We start from the raw sequence: 13630 nt of genomic DNA, 5'->3' as shown, positions 1-13630 counted from the left end.
AAATATTTCGAAGCGGAAAAGCAGTAACTACAACAATGGGATGACATTGAAAATAAGGTCTTAACTTTCTAGATGCCATGATCAAAGCTAATGCTAATTTTTCTAGCTGTGGGTATCGTGTCTCAGCTTCCAATAAGGACTTACTTACATAATAAATAGGAGATTGTTTACCTTGGTCCTCGCGGACTAAAACAGCACTTACTGCGACTTCAGATACGGCCAGATAAATGAGAAGTTTTTCCCCCACCTTCGGTTTTGCCAACAACGGTGGTTTTGACAAATAAGCTTTCCGCCCCCGCGAGGGTGCGTAGGGAGTTTTCTCCAATTAAAGGACAGTCGAAACGGGATTTGTTTGTTTGTTTCAGAGTCGCCACCTGGGAATTTTAAGGCGTCCCAAGTCACCGGTTTTAATCCCTGAATCGAGGAGAATATGACTCTGTTTGTTATTCTGCGAACCAGAAATCCTGAGTAAGGAATTCTGTTAATTCGGGAGAAGGTGTTAGGCATTCCCAAATTCCGTGGTTCTAGCACGGTCGCTTAACCATTTTTATATTTGGCTTAATTATCTTGATTTACTAAATACCCTTTTTTTGTTACCTGATTTTATTACCGCTTTTGTTTAGATTGTTTACAATTATATAAACGAATCACGCGTACGTATATTCGTATTATATACCTTTTATAATTGTAGAGAATCGTGCCACGCAAAAGTGTACACAAAAAGGTTGATAATATTTGTAAGCACGTGATTTTTGCTTCACGAGCAATCACTTCAAAAGGAAAACAAAAAATAAAAATAGTGACAAATGACCCCGTGGTACAAATTTTTCATGACATGTATTGCTAGTCATTTGTGGGTCTGTCCATTTTGCATTTAATCATTATCAAACAAAATACAGAAAATATGTGTCATTAAAAGAAAATTCAAAATATATATATGTGCATCGTTCGTTCTAGGTTGTGATTTAACTTACTTAAACATTTTAATTTGGTGTGATAATTATGTTGAAGTGCTACATTGTTATTTGTTTTAATTTCATTTGTTTTATTATTTATTTTGTTATTTTTCATTTTTTTAATTGAAAAACAAAAGGAAAAGAGTTGAAAATCGGTTTGGGCCCAAAAATAAGACAAAAACAGGCCCAAACCAGCACTCAAGTCCGGTCCAAACCAGGCCTACCCTGACCACCTCCCGAAACGACGCCGCATCATGCGTCTGATCTGAGCCGTTCAACCTCTTGATCCAACGGCCCAGGACCCCCCTTTAGTAACCCGTTCCCAAACCCGACCCAGTAACCATTTTAGCCCAGCCCCTCACTTAAACCAAACGACCCCGTTTAACTATCAAACGACCCCGTCTCATTTCTCACCATCAGATCCAAGCCGTTGAGATCATCTGATCTAACGACTCAGATCTCATCCCCTACTCCGTATATAAACCCTCTATCACTCCCCACGCCCCCTATCCGAACCCCCCCTTCATCGTCCCCAAGCTCAAACCTGAAGCCCCAAACCCTAGCGAGCCGCCCTAGTTTCCCTTCCACCAGAACCCGGCGGCACGAACGCCGGTGACCACCCCCTTCACACCCCTGAGGCATCCAGCCACCCTGAACACGAATCCACTAACCTTGTACCTCGAATCACCTCCCATCGTCTCGAATCTGGATTTGAAGATTCGAGACAAAACTCGATCTATACCAAACTGCATCATCTTTGTATCAGACACTCCCATGACTTCCCTCGTGACCAAACCAAGCTTGGTTTGGTCCGAATCTACCCACAACTCCTAAAAAACCAGATCTGAAAATCCAGACCTTAGAACACATGCACCTGGGGAATCCGGCCAGTCTTAACAGGGGTTTGAGGTCTAATAGACCTTAGTCAAGGTGTTCTCATGTGAGAACACCCTGATTAAAGTTTGTTCGGCCTCAAGAGTTCGAAGTTGAGTCAGATTTGGGTCATTTTGATTTCAAACTTTTTCGGTAAGTTTTCCTTTCTCTTTGTTTTAGTTCTAATTAAGTTGTCAGCATGTTTCGTTGTGTTTGTTTGTTATTTTGTTATTTTTCATTCGAATTTCTTCCATCTCTGTCAAAGGCCTCTTATTTGGTCAATTGTTCTCTGTTTGTGTTCTGAATGTACCCCATGATAAACGTGATCGTCAATTAGATTAGTCGTCAAATGAGTTAATTCATATAGGCCCCCAGTAATTGAACAAAAGTTGTCTGATGCCCTTTAGGTCCCTGAACGTAATGTTTATATGAGCGACTGATTATTACCTGTTATAATTAGTATAGTCGACCTAATAAATGTCGTCGATTAATTTCCTACGACTGAATGTTCAAATATTCTAATATGTACAACCTCACTTGACTGAATGGACCTGTATTGTGATTTGAGTGTTGGACATTATTTATGAGTGCTAGTTTGTAACTACATTGTAAAAAAACAATTAAAAGAATCAGGCTAGGGCAATGCTGAAATTGAACTTTCAGAAGTTCAAAGATGCCCTGACACTGCAATGGGCAGGGCAGTAATAATCAAGGGCCAACAAGGGTATTCTGGGGTGTTGAAAAGGACAAACGATTAGTTTAAATGAGCTGACAAGTAGGGTACTAATTTAAGATTAAACTAATACCAATGGGGAACAAGACACAAGAGTATGGGTTTAAAATAAATACTTAAAATGAGCCCATAACTCAGGATTAAACAAAACCAGGCGTGGGGAACAAAGGGCTGGCACCAAAAGATTCTTAGGCATGGGCTTAAAAGAGTATGGGCAGACTGCAAGTTGCAGGATCCAGGCAGCTTGACTGCACTGGGTTATTAGCTTATAAATAAGCTGTTTCAGAACATAAAAAAGGGGCTGGAATTTTTAGTCTTGAGGCTGGAACTTTTAGTCTGAAGAGAGGTCTAGTGAGTTTAAAGAAAACTAAAAAAACATAAGGTAGTTTCCAATAAACATTATAACCAAACACTGCCTGAAAGTGGTATAAGAGTGCATATTGGTCAAGCTGTCTTTGCCAAGTTCTGTTGTTTGCATTGACTGAGCTGTTTGTGGTTGTTGAATTGGTGGTGTTGCTGCATTGAACACTCTGTCATTGCTGTTGTTTCTCTACTCTTTCCTGGAATTGCTGGTTTGGTACTCGATTATCTGCTGGTTCTCTTTGTTCTGGGAAAGATTGATGTTTGTTTGTGGACTATGGGAAAACACTTGGGTTGTTGATTTGTTGTTGTGTTGTTGTTGTGTGTCTGCTGTTGCTGTTGTTTACTGCATACTGCCCAGCTGATCATTCCTTTCTTCTTTGTCCTCTATACCAGGTACACAACCAATGCACTGTCAAAAATGTAATTGGAAAATTTAAGCATGAATACAAGTGAAAGTCCTGAAGAATGTCTTTTATACATAGATTTGTACATTAAATATCCATGTAATGTGTAATAGTTTGCATTCTTGTTTAGATACTGAAGGTAACCTGTGTGCCCAGTAGATGTAAATATGGGGTGATTGAATGTTAGTTTGTATATGTAGGTTAATAGATAAAAGGGTCTCCAATGCAGTAGGTTGTATCCTAGGTTTTGTATGATTAGCATGTCCTTAAATACATAGAACTATCCATGCTAGTTAATTTCATATCCTTTTGATAAATTGTCTCCTTATAATTGACAAACCATTGCCTTAAAATAAACGGCGCAAGTCTGCACTTCTCAACCTCACGAAGGTCGAGCCCGGATCAAACGAACCAGCAGGCTTTCATCGGAAAGGCATTGGCCCAGGTCCAGCCGATACTGTGTGGGCTGGGTTTGGGACCACGATGCTCGATTAGCTGCCTATGGGCATGGCCATTTTTTTATTTTCTGCAAAGGCACTCGAAATTCCGTTATAATAACCAGCAAGCATGTAATTGAATAGGGTCATTTTTATTCTCAACTAGTAGAGACAAATGCGACAAGAAACGTAGTAGCTATAGGATATCCTTTTAAAATAAAGCCGAGATGAGCCTCGACAGACAAAAACGCACAAGATGCGGGGCCCTCGTTAAATGTATATTATCGAAGCATTTAGTTTCCAGGATGGGTCGTTTAGCAAATCTCACAACCCTCCTAAAATAACAATACGTTAGACTCTTTAGGACGCGCCTTAATAAATCTTACCTTCTTAAACCCGGGTGCACATTTATGTGACCCAAATCCAATTCTCAACGGAGTCGAAATGTGTTTCTAATCACGGGTACATTGATTGTGGCGTGGTTCGAGGTGCGTGTCCATGCCGTTGCAAATTCATTTTTTTTTAAATAAGAATGAGATGAGCCTCACCAAATAAAAATACAAATTGTGGGGCCCTCAGTAAATATTTGCTTTAAAAATTGTTTAGATTTCAGGATGGACCGTTTAGTAAAATTCCACGGTCCTACCCAAAATAAATACGCTAGTCGCTTTAGGCGCGCCTTTAATAATTTAATTTCCTTAAACTCGGGTGCGCATTTCATGCGACCCAAATCCAAATCTCAAAACATCAAATAAAATGCGTTCCGGATTGTGGGTGCATTTCATGTGACGCAGTCCAAAGACGTGTTTTAAGCGATGTTCACATTCTTGTAAAAACAATAATAATAAAGCGGTTAAAAGTTAAAATTTGCACATAAGTTCATACTTGTATAAAATCAGATAATCAAGCCGAATATAACAATTGAGCGACCGTGCTAGAACCACGGAACTCGGGAATGCCTAACACCTTCTCCCGGGTTAACAGAATTCCTTATCCGGATTTCTGGTACGCAGACTATAATATAGAGTCATTATTTTCCTCGATTCGGGATTAAAATTGGTGACTTGGGACACCCTAAATCTCCCAAGTGGCGACTCTGAAATAAATAAATAAATCCCGTTTCGATTGTCCTTTAATTGGAAAAAACTCCCTTGTACCCTCTCGGGTATGTAAAAAGGAGGTGTGACAATATTTTTTATATTTTTATTATAAAAAAAACCATACGTTCAAAATTAAAAATAAAATTAAGAACATCGTCGCCCTTGTATGATTAAACAATGAACTGCACATCTCGGGTTTTTAGGAAATTAATTTGCTATTCTCCGAAAAATCCCTTTTATTAAATATTCGCTCGAAGTTGCGCGAACGCATAATCCGAATTGCTTTTAGAAATATAATCAGGTTACGCGAACGTATCCCTAATCACAAAAATATTCTTGATGGTAGTATAAATTTGTTTACAAATTGTTTATTACATCCATATTATTTTTATGTGAAAATCATGAGAAATCCCCATTTGAGATGCCCTTAAATTCTTTGAAAAGAATTCACAATTTATTAAATGTTGACCGCTGATTATATTTTTACGTGTGAATTATATTCTTCCGAGCCATTCAAATTTTAGGAGTAAAAATAAACAAAGTGTGATTAATACTACCATTTTTCTCGTAAATCCAATATATGTATACCCAAAAAGTGAATTGCATATGAAACTAAAAAATTGATTTATGAAAGGAAGAGATGTTTTCGAAGAATTTTCATTATTTTATTTGTAACGAATGCTATATTACATTCTTAAAATTGTTACAATTTATAAGCCTAATCTCCTTCCACATCACTTGTTCTTAATCCGATATGCATGATTATTTTAGTTAATTCTGCTTATGATTGAGTTTGGGATATACCTAATCGAAACGATTTTATTCTCAACCTATGCGAACTATTAGCAAACACTAACTTTACACGTAAAAAAAAGTGTTGACTTATTGTTTACATTATTTTTTAAAGAAATGAGGTGATTGCATTCAAATAACTAGGCCATTTGTTATTAAGAAAAGAACTAATCTACCTGTTGTCTTTAATAAGACGATATCATATATAACATGAATATACCCCTACACCATTCACCATATTCCAACATTGTGAACCTAACGGATTTTATCAATGCATCTTTCGACTATTGATTATAAACATAACCATTATTACGCCATATATGAACAAAATGCAACCAACATCCTCTAGACTTAAACCACAACCAAATAATTAAACAAAATATGCTAACAATGTATTTTCTTGACATTTCCATATTATTCTGTACCTAACTAATAATGTCACAAGACTTAATTAATGGCCAACTTTATGCCATGTTCCCTATCTTGACAATTCAGATATAACTATACTAATGAGATTTCGAAATGGATAACATTATTACAAAGCTTTTATACGAATTTCAAAATAAGATAATTAACTTATAGCCATCGTGTCGAACTCACTACTAGTTAACCAACATGAAACAAAGCTGAAATTTAAACTAACGAACTTAAATGTATAGAAGACAGAATTACAATTCGAGCTTCATTTATTTGTCATGTTGAAAGCTTTGCATGACATGAGTTTACAGATATGTACCTGGAAATGAAGGTAGAAGAAGTAAATTTCAGCAGTGACAGCAGTAACAAAATCAGCAGAAAATGCCAGTATTTCCACAGATTTGAGCAACAATACAGATCCCGAGAACCCAGACACAACGTAGAATCACTCTTTAAGAAATTTCAGACTTTAAACTCAACAATGGAATTTGAACAAATCCAGACAGATAAAACACAATATTTCTGATTTTTCAAGACTTAGGAGAAGGCAAACTGACAATTTCAATCTCAGAAATTCAACCTTAACACTAGCTTCTATTGTAGAAATCTGTTTTTTCCTGCTTCTGATTTTTCTTTCTTTATTTCTTTTTTCTTTCTTTTTCTTGAATCAGATTTCTATTTCTGCTTTTGTGTGTTTTTTTCCTCTCTTAATTTCTGTCCAGATTTTCTCTTTGTCTCTCTCTGTGTATATGTATTTCTGTGTGTATTAAAATCTCAGTCTCTCTCTCTCTCAAAAAAAAACTGCCCCTTCTTTATAAACAGATCCCTGTATTTATACAGGTCTGCCCCTTTTCCTTTCAGTGTTGCCTGGACCCCCTTCTTCTTTTAAAAATTAGAAAATTCCATTAAAATCTGCTTTTACTACTTTAAATCCCATTAAGTGATCTTTTCCTGATTTTCAGCATTCCCATTACCCTTTGTTTCCCATTATCCTATTAGATTATAGCCATTAACAATCCACCAACAGCACACTAACATTATCATATGACTTTCACTGTTTCATTCCCAAAACACCCCTGAAATCCTACTGTTATTACTGCCCTTAATACAAAAATCAGAATCTAGTACAAAACAGATTTAAAAATCTGTTCAAACTTAATTATCAACCTGATTTAAAACAGCTATAACCAATTCTCTTAAGTTCTGGACTGAATCTTAACTGAGAATGCAATTTTCTAACACAATTGTATCTAATCAACATTTGTGAAATTGAATTTAAACCTAACATCACAACAACATCACACAGAATTCAACAGAACAATTTAAACTGAATTTGAAATATGTATGAATGCAGGGGCATTGTCAGTATATTGACACTGCCTGAAACCAACTGCTCAGAAATTAATACACAAATGTTTGATAAACTTTCTGACTTATTAAACAAGAACCAACTAATTAGCAAGAACTAATTAACTGATTACAACAACATGATAATAGTCAATCAAAACAGGTGAGCAGGTTATTACAATGCATTATCATAAACGGGAATTCATAATGTAACTAATCGACGAACTTAATCGAGTCGATTACACACATTGTAAACAAACATAACCAACAGAAACAATTCACTTATTTGATCAAATATACGGGTATGAGACAGAATCACAGAATTTAAATAAACAAAAATGTGAAAAATAAATTACACAAGCTACTGAAACAGGCAACAATATACACATAGGATACAAAAAGAAATAAGAAAAATACCTCTGAATCTTTAAATTTACACGGACTCAAACTTGACTTTGAATTCGGACCTTTTTGAGGCTGAACAGACTTTATTCGAAGTATTCTCAATTGAGAATACCTCGATTAAAGTCTCTTAGACCTCAATCCCTTATTTAATTCGAGCAAATTCCATGTTTTGAAATTTTTAGGGTTTCTGATTCTTGGATCTTAAATTCGAACACTTCTGGGCAGATTCGAAGGGAACCAAAGATGACACAAGGGTGAGGGAGGCCTAGGGGTCATTTGGTGTTAGTTTGGAACGAATCTGAGTGAGATCATGTTTGGTTCGAACCTTCAAAAGAAGACTCGAAGAACTCTGAGGTGATTCGAGCCAAACAAACACCAGATCCATAGCTAGGGTAGTTAGGGGAAGCTACGGTGTTAATTTGGAAGTCATCGGAAAGGGTCGAGTTTTCAGACCAACCTTCGATTTAAGATTCGAAGAGTTGGGGCCTGATTCGAAGGAAACTAATACTAGATCTGTGAAGAGGGGGCTGTGAGGAGTCGAGGGTGTTCAGGTGGTGACCGGCGGCGTTGTTGTCGCCGGGTTTCAGGCGATGGAGAGTTAAGGCGGCTAGAGTTAGGGGTGTGATTCGGAGAGGATGATGAACAGTGGAGAGGGGGGGTGTTTAGTTAGGGGCCGGGGTAGGGATTTGGATTTATATAGGGATGGGGTGGATTGATACTGACCGTCGGATTAGCCGACATCAAAGGCCTGTATTAAATCACTTAACCAAACGATGTCGTTTGGTTTAAGTTGGGGGGACGGGTTGAACCGGGTACTGGATCAGGTAAGGATCACGGGTTAGGTCAAAATCCTGGGAGCCCTTGGATCATAAATAATGAACGGCCCCGATCTATTTCAACCATACGACGTCGTATGGTTTGCATTTGTAATTAAATGACCGGGCATCATCAAACGGCGTAGTATTTGCCCTATACTACGTCGTTTGATGGTCTTTGGGTTGACTGACCTGGGCTGGGTAAAATGCCTTGTTTTGGGCCTGAAATTTTTTGTCAAATAAATGGCCTAGTCCGTTTTTCTTTACATTTTAATCAACTCTTTTCCTTTTCTAATAATTATTAAATTCCTAATTTTAATTATAAAAACAAAATTACCCTTACAAAAAATATTAATTACCTTTTAACAATTATTAACACATAGACAAAACATTAATCACACAATGACATAATTAAATGACCAAAATAAGGTAAATGCATATTTTTGTGATTTTCTTTTAATTAACTCTTAAATGCATAATTAAATTCTAAATATGCATGCAACATGTGTTTTTATTTTATTTTTCATTTTAACAAACAAAGTAGATATTTACGGACATAACACAAATATTTAATAAACGCCTCGCGGACTAAAACAGCACTTACTGCGACTTCAGATACGGCCAGATAAATGAGAAGTTTTTCCCCCACCTTCGGTTTTGCCAACAACGGTGGTTTTGACAAATAAGCTTTCAAATTTCTAAGGGCTTGTTGACAATCTTCATTCCATTCAAAATGATCTTGCTTTTTAAGTGCAGAGAAAAACTTAAAACACCTTTCTGAGGATTTGGAAATAAATCTCCCCAAAGCTGCAATTCTTCCCGTTAATCGTTGTACTTCCTTTTTATTAGTAAGGATATCCGGGATTTCTTCTATTGCTTTGATCTGAGAAGGATTCACTTCAATACCACGGTTAGAAACAAGAAAACCCAAAAACTTACCTGATGCAACTCCAAATGCACATTTTTCTGGGTTGAGTTTCATATTAAATTTTCGCAAAATTTCAAAAGTAATAGATAGATGAGAAATATGATCATGAGATTGCTGGGTTTTGACGAGCATATCGTCTATATATACCTCCATTGTTTTCCCTAAATGTTCTTGGAACATTTTGGTGACCAACCTTTGATAGGTTGCCCCAGCATTTTTGAGACCAAAGGGCATTACTTTATAACAATAAGTCCCCCTGTCTGTGATGAAAGAAGTTTTTTCTTCATCACCAGGATCCATTTTGATTTGATTATATCCTGAGTATGCATCTAAAAAACTTAAAAGTTCATGACCTGCGGTCGCATCAATTAGTTGGTCTATATGCGGTAAGGGAAAGGAATCTTTTGGACAGGCTTTATTTAAATCAGTATAATCTACACAAACACGCCACTTACCATTTTTCTTGGGTACAACCACCGTGTTAGCTAACCAAGTAGGATATTTTACCTCACGGATTGATCCGATTTTTAATAATTTTTGGACTTCATCCTGAATCACCTGGTTCTTGAAAGCACCTTGTTTCCGTTTCTTTTGCTTTATTGGTGTGAAAGAAGGGTCCTCATTGAGTTTGTGAGTCATCACATTTGGTGGTATCCCTGTCATATCAGCGTGGGACCAAGCAAAGCAGTCTAAGTTAGCTTTTAAAAATTCGATTATCATACCTCGCATGTTCGTGCTTAAATTGGCCCCGACATAAACCTTCCGTTCAGGCTGTTGATCAAATAACATCACTGCATCAAGCTCTTCAATCGTCGTTTTGATGCTTTCATTCTCTTCAGGTTCTTGAATTGTGTCAGGCCTTGAGTCCAAATCTGTTTTCTCTTGTTCAGTTGAAGTTTGATCTTTTTTACCTTCAACTATTTCCTGTAATTGCTATTTTGCTTTATTTACGGCGTTCGTACTTGTTACAGCATTGACACTTCTAGCCATCTGCTGATCCCCACGAATTTGGCAAATTCCCCATGGTGATGGGAATTTAATAACCTGATGTAGGGTTGATGGGACAGCATCCATATCGTGTATCCATGGTCTTCCCATGATCATATTGTAGGCCATTTCCATATCAACTACCTGAAATTTAGTTTCCTTCACAACACCCATAGCAAAAGTTGTTAGTATTACCTCACCTTTTGTTACTACACTTGAATTGTCGAAGCCTGACAAGGTGTGCGCCTTGGGTATCATTTTTTCTTCAGCTTGCATTTCCCGCAGTACCCTTAGTAATATAATATTTATAGAACTCCCTGGATCAATCAAAACTCGTTTTACATTAGTATCATGTACAAGTAAAGATATTACCAGTGCGTCATTATGTGGAGTTGTCACTCCTTCGGTATCTACGTCATCGAACGAAATACTTTCATTTTCAAGGACCTGCCGCACCCGTTTCCCGTGTGTAATCGTTACCTTAGAAACCTTGTTGGAAGCTGTGTAGGTTACGCCATGAATATCTTCTCCCCCGCTTATGACATTCACTGTCCTCTTGGGTGAAGGAGGTTGTGGTGGCTCTTGTTTGTTTTTCATATAAGCTTGTTTTCCTTTCTCACTAAATAACTCAGTGAGGTATCCTTGCTTCAATAAATGATCCACTTCACTTTGCAGGAACCTACATTCTGAAGTTTTGTTCCTGTGATCGTTGTGAAATTCGCACCAATGATCCGGATTGCGTATACTTGGATTTGACCGCATCTCTTTTGGCCACCGTACCTTGTCTCCCATGCTTCTTAAAACAGCTACGAGCTCGGAGATAGAGACATTAAAATTATACCCACCGAATCGTGCCTTTAAGCTTTTGTCATCATCTCGTGATTCTTGTCTATTCCGATCATTCCTGAACTTTGAAGAAGATCTAGAATCACGGTTCCTAGATTTTTGATCATATTGCTGGCTATCTTGTTTTGACCGTGGGTCCATTCCTGCGGGTCCCATATATGGATCGTACCTGTTTTTACCTGATCTTCTTTCGGTTTCTCACCTTTGGGTACCGCCCCTTTCTTCCTGATGGAGCTTAGGTACGGTATCTTCTTCGATTCGCAGCTTCGTGCTATACCTGTTGTAAACATCATTCCATGTGGTTGCAGGAAATTCTCGAAGACTTTCTTTGAGTCGTCTCGTGGCTTCAGAACTTTTGTCATTTAAATTACTTGCAAAAGCTATAGCAGCCCAATTGTCAGGCACACGAGGTAGAGTCATTCTTTCACGCTGGAATCTATCAACGAAGTTTCTAAGCAACTCCGAATCCCCTTGTTTGATTTTGAAAATATCTTCCATCCTTTTCTCAACCTTTTGTGCTCCCGAATGTGCTTTAATAAAAGAATCTGCAAGCTCAGCAAAAGAATTAATAGAATTTTCAGATAAAAGAGAATACCAGGTTAATGCACCCTTGGTGAGTGTTTCTCCAAATTTCTTGACCAATACTGATTCAATTTCTTGTTTGGTCAAGTCGTTGCCTTTTACGCCGGTTGTAAATGCAGTCACGTGGTCACGTGGGTCTGTAGTACCATCATATTTCGGGATGTCAGGCATTTTGAACTTTTTCGGAATTGGAAGGGGAGCAGCACTAGGCTTCCATGGTTGTTGTGAGTATTTGTCCATGTCTACTCCTTTTATTACAGGTGGAACTCCAGGGATTTGTTCAATACGCTCATTTTGTTCCTTAAGCTGTTTCTGCAAGGTTAGTACTAAATTTTGCAAATACGAATTATTTAAATTACCTGGTCCCCCTTCTTGTGGTTCACTGGGGGTTGCTCCGTTTCCAGAATTATCAAGACCAGAACGGGGGTTCTCCAATGTATTATTATTAGGAGTTGGTGTAGGTGGCGCAGCAGGCAATCGACTAACAAGTGCCTGAAGAGCTTTGCCGACCTGTGCATCAATTAGCTTTTGCAAAGCTTCAGTTGTAACTCCTTCAAAATGTTCAGATTGCTCTTGTTGATCAGCACGGGATTCAGTAACAGGAGTGCCTTCACGAGATTGACGTGGTGAATTTAGAGGAGAGGGAACCACGTTATCTTGATTTTGATGTATTTGATTCTCATGGTTTCCCAATGTGTTATTACTATTGTTGTCGGCGTTGTTGTTTGACATGGTGACGACAATAGATAAGATATAGCTTAAAAGGAAAGATTATCAGATTCCCGGTAACGGAACCAATTTGTTTAACCAAAAATCTGAGTCTTTGGTCAAAGCTAAAAAGAAATTCGGGTTACTGATAATCAGGAGACAAAAATAAAATACTTTTGAGAACGATGGTAAAAAAACAAATAGATGTGTATTTCAATAAATTCTCAATAGTATTCTGTGTCCTTACAAATGATGATACTTCTTCCTTTTATAGATAATTCTAGGTAAAGGAATGAAGCCTCAGCTTTAATGATATAATCATGAGTAATAAATGACATTAAATAAGCCGTTATACAATCATTCCTATTAAATACCAATTTTGTAACGTATCAAGTATTTAATAATGAATTTGGACTCCTTTCTGTCATCAGATCTTTGCTTTCAATGTCTTCTAATCCGTTGGTTGTAAACAATTTAAATTGGTACGAGACTCGTATCTATACGTCGTCTCGTGCCTATTTAAATTCTTCTTCCCGTGGTTGTCTCCATCCGTGCCTCTTAGTCAATTGTTGCGCTTTGACCATTTAACTAATCCACGTGTCATGCCACATCATCTTTAATATAAATTCAGTTTTTTCCCAATACACACTTGTGTCAGATCCTTCAAAAATGCACTACTTTTAGAGGATCCGACATGCGTTGGTAATATTTTCAAAGAGTCCGAGCAACATAGGCTAACATTCCCGTATTGATTCTCAGCCATTCTTCTTTTTTGTGAAAAGGGCAAATCTTTGTCATCTTGATGTTGTGTGCAGCTACTTTCAATAGTCAATTAACGAGTATATAAAGATGGTCCTCATTCTACTTTCAATAGTCCATAAGAAGCAAAAAGTATTTGAAAAGGAAAAAATGACAAATAGGAGAACTTGTGAAGAGC

Source organism: Nicotiana sylvestris, chromosome 8 (genome assembly GCF_000393655.2).
Source record: "Nicotiana sylvestris chromosome 8, ASM39365v2, whole genome shotgun sequence".
Lineage (NCBI taxonomy): Eukaryota > Viridiplantae > Streptophyta > Magnoliopsida > Solanales > Solanaceae > Nicotiana > Nicotiana sylvestris.
The sequence above is the reverse complement of the archived record's forward strand: the minus strand, read 5'-3'. Positions refer to the sequence as shown.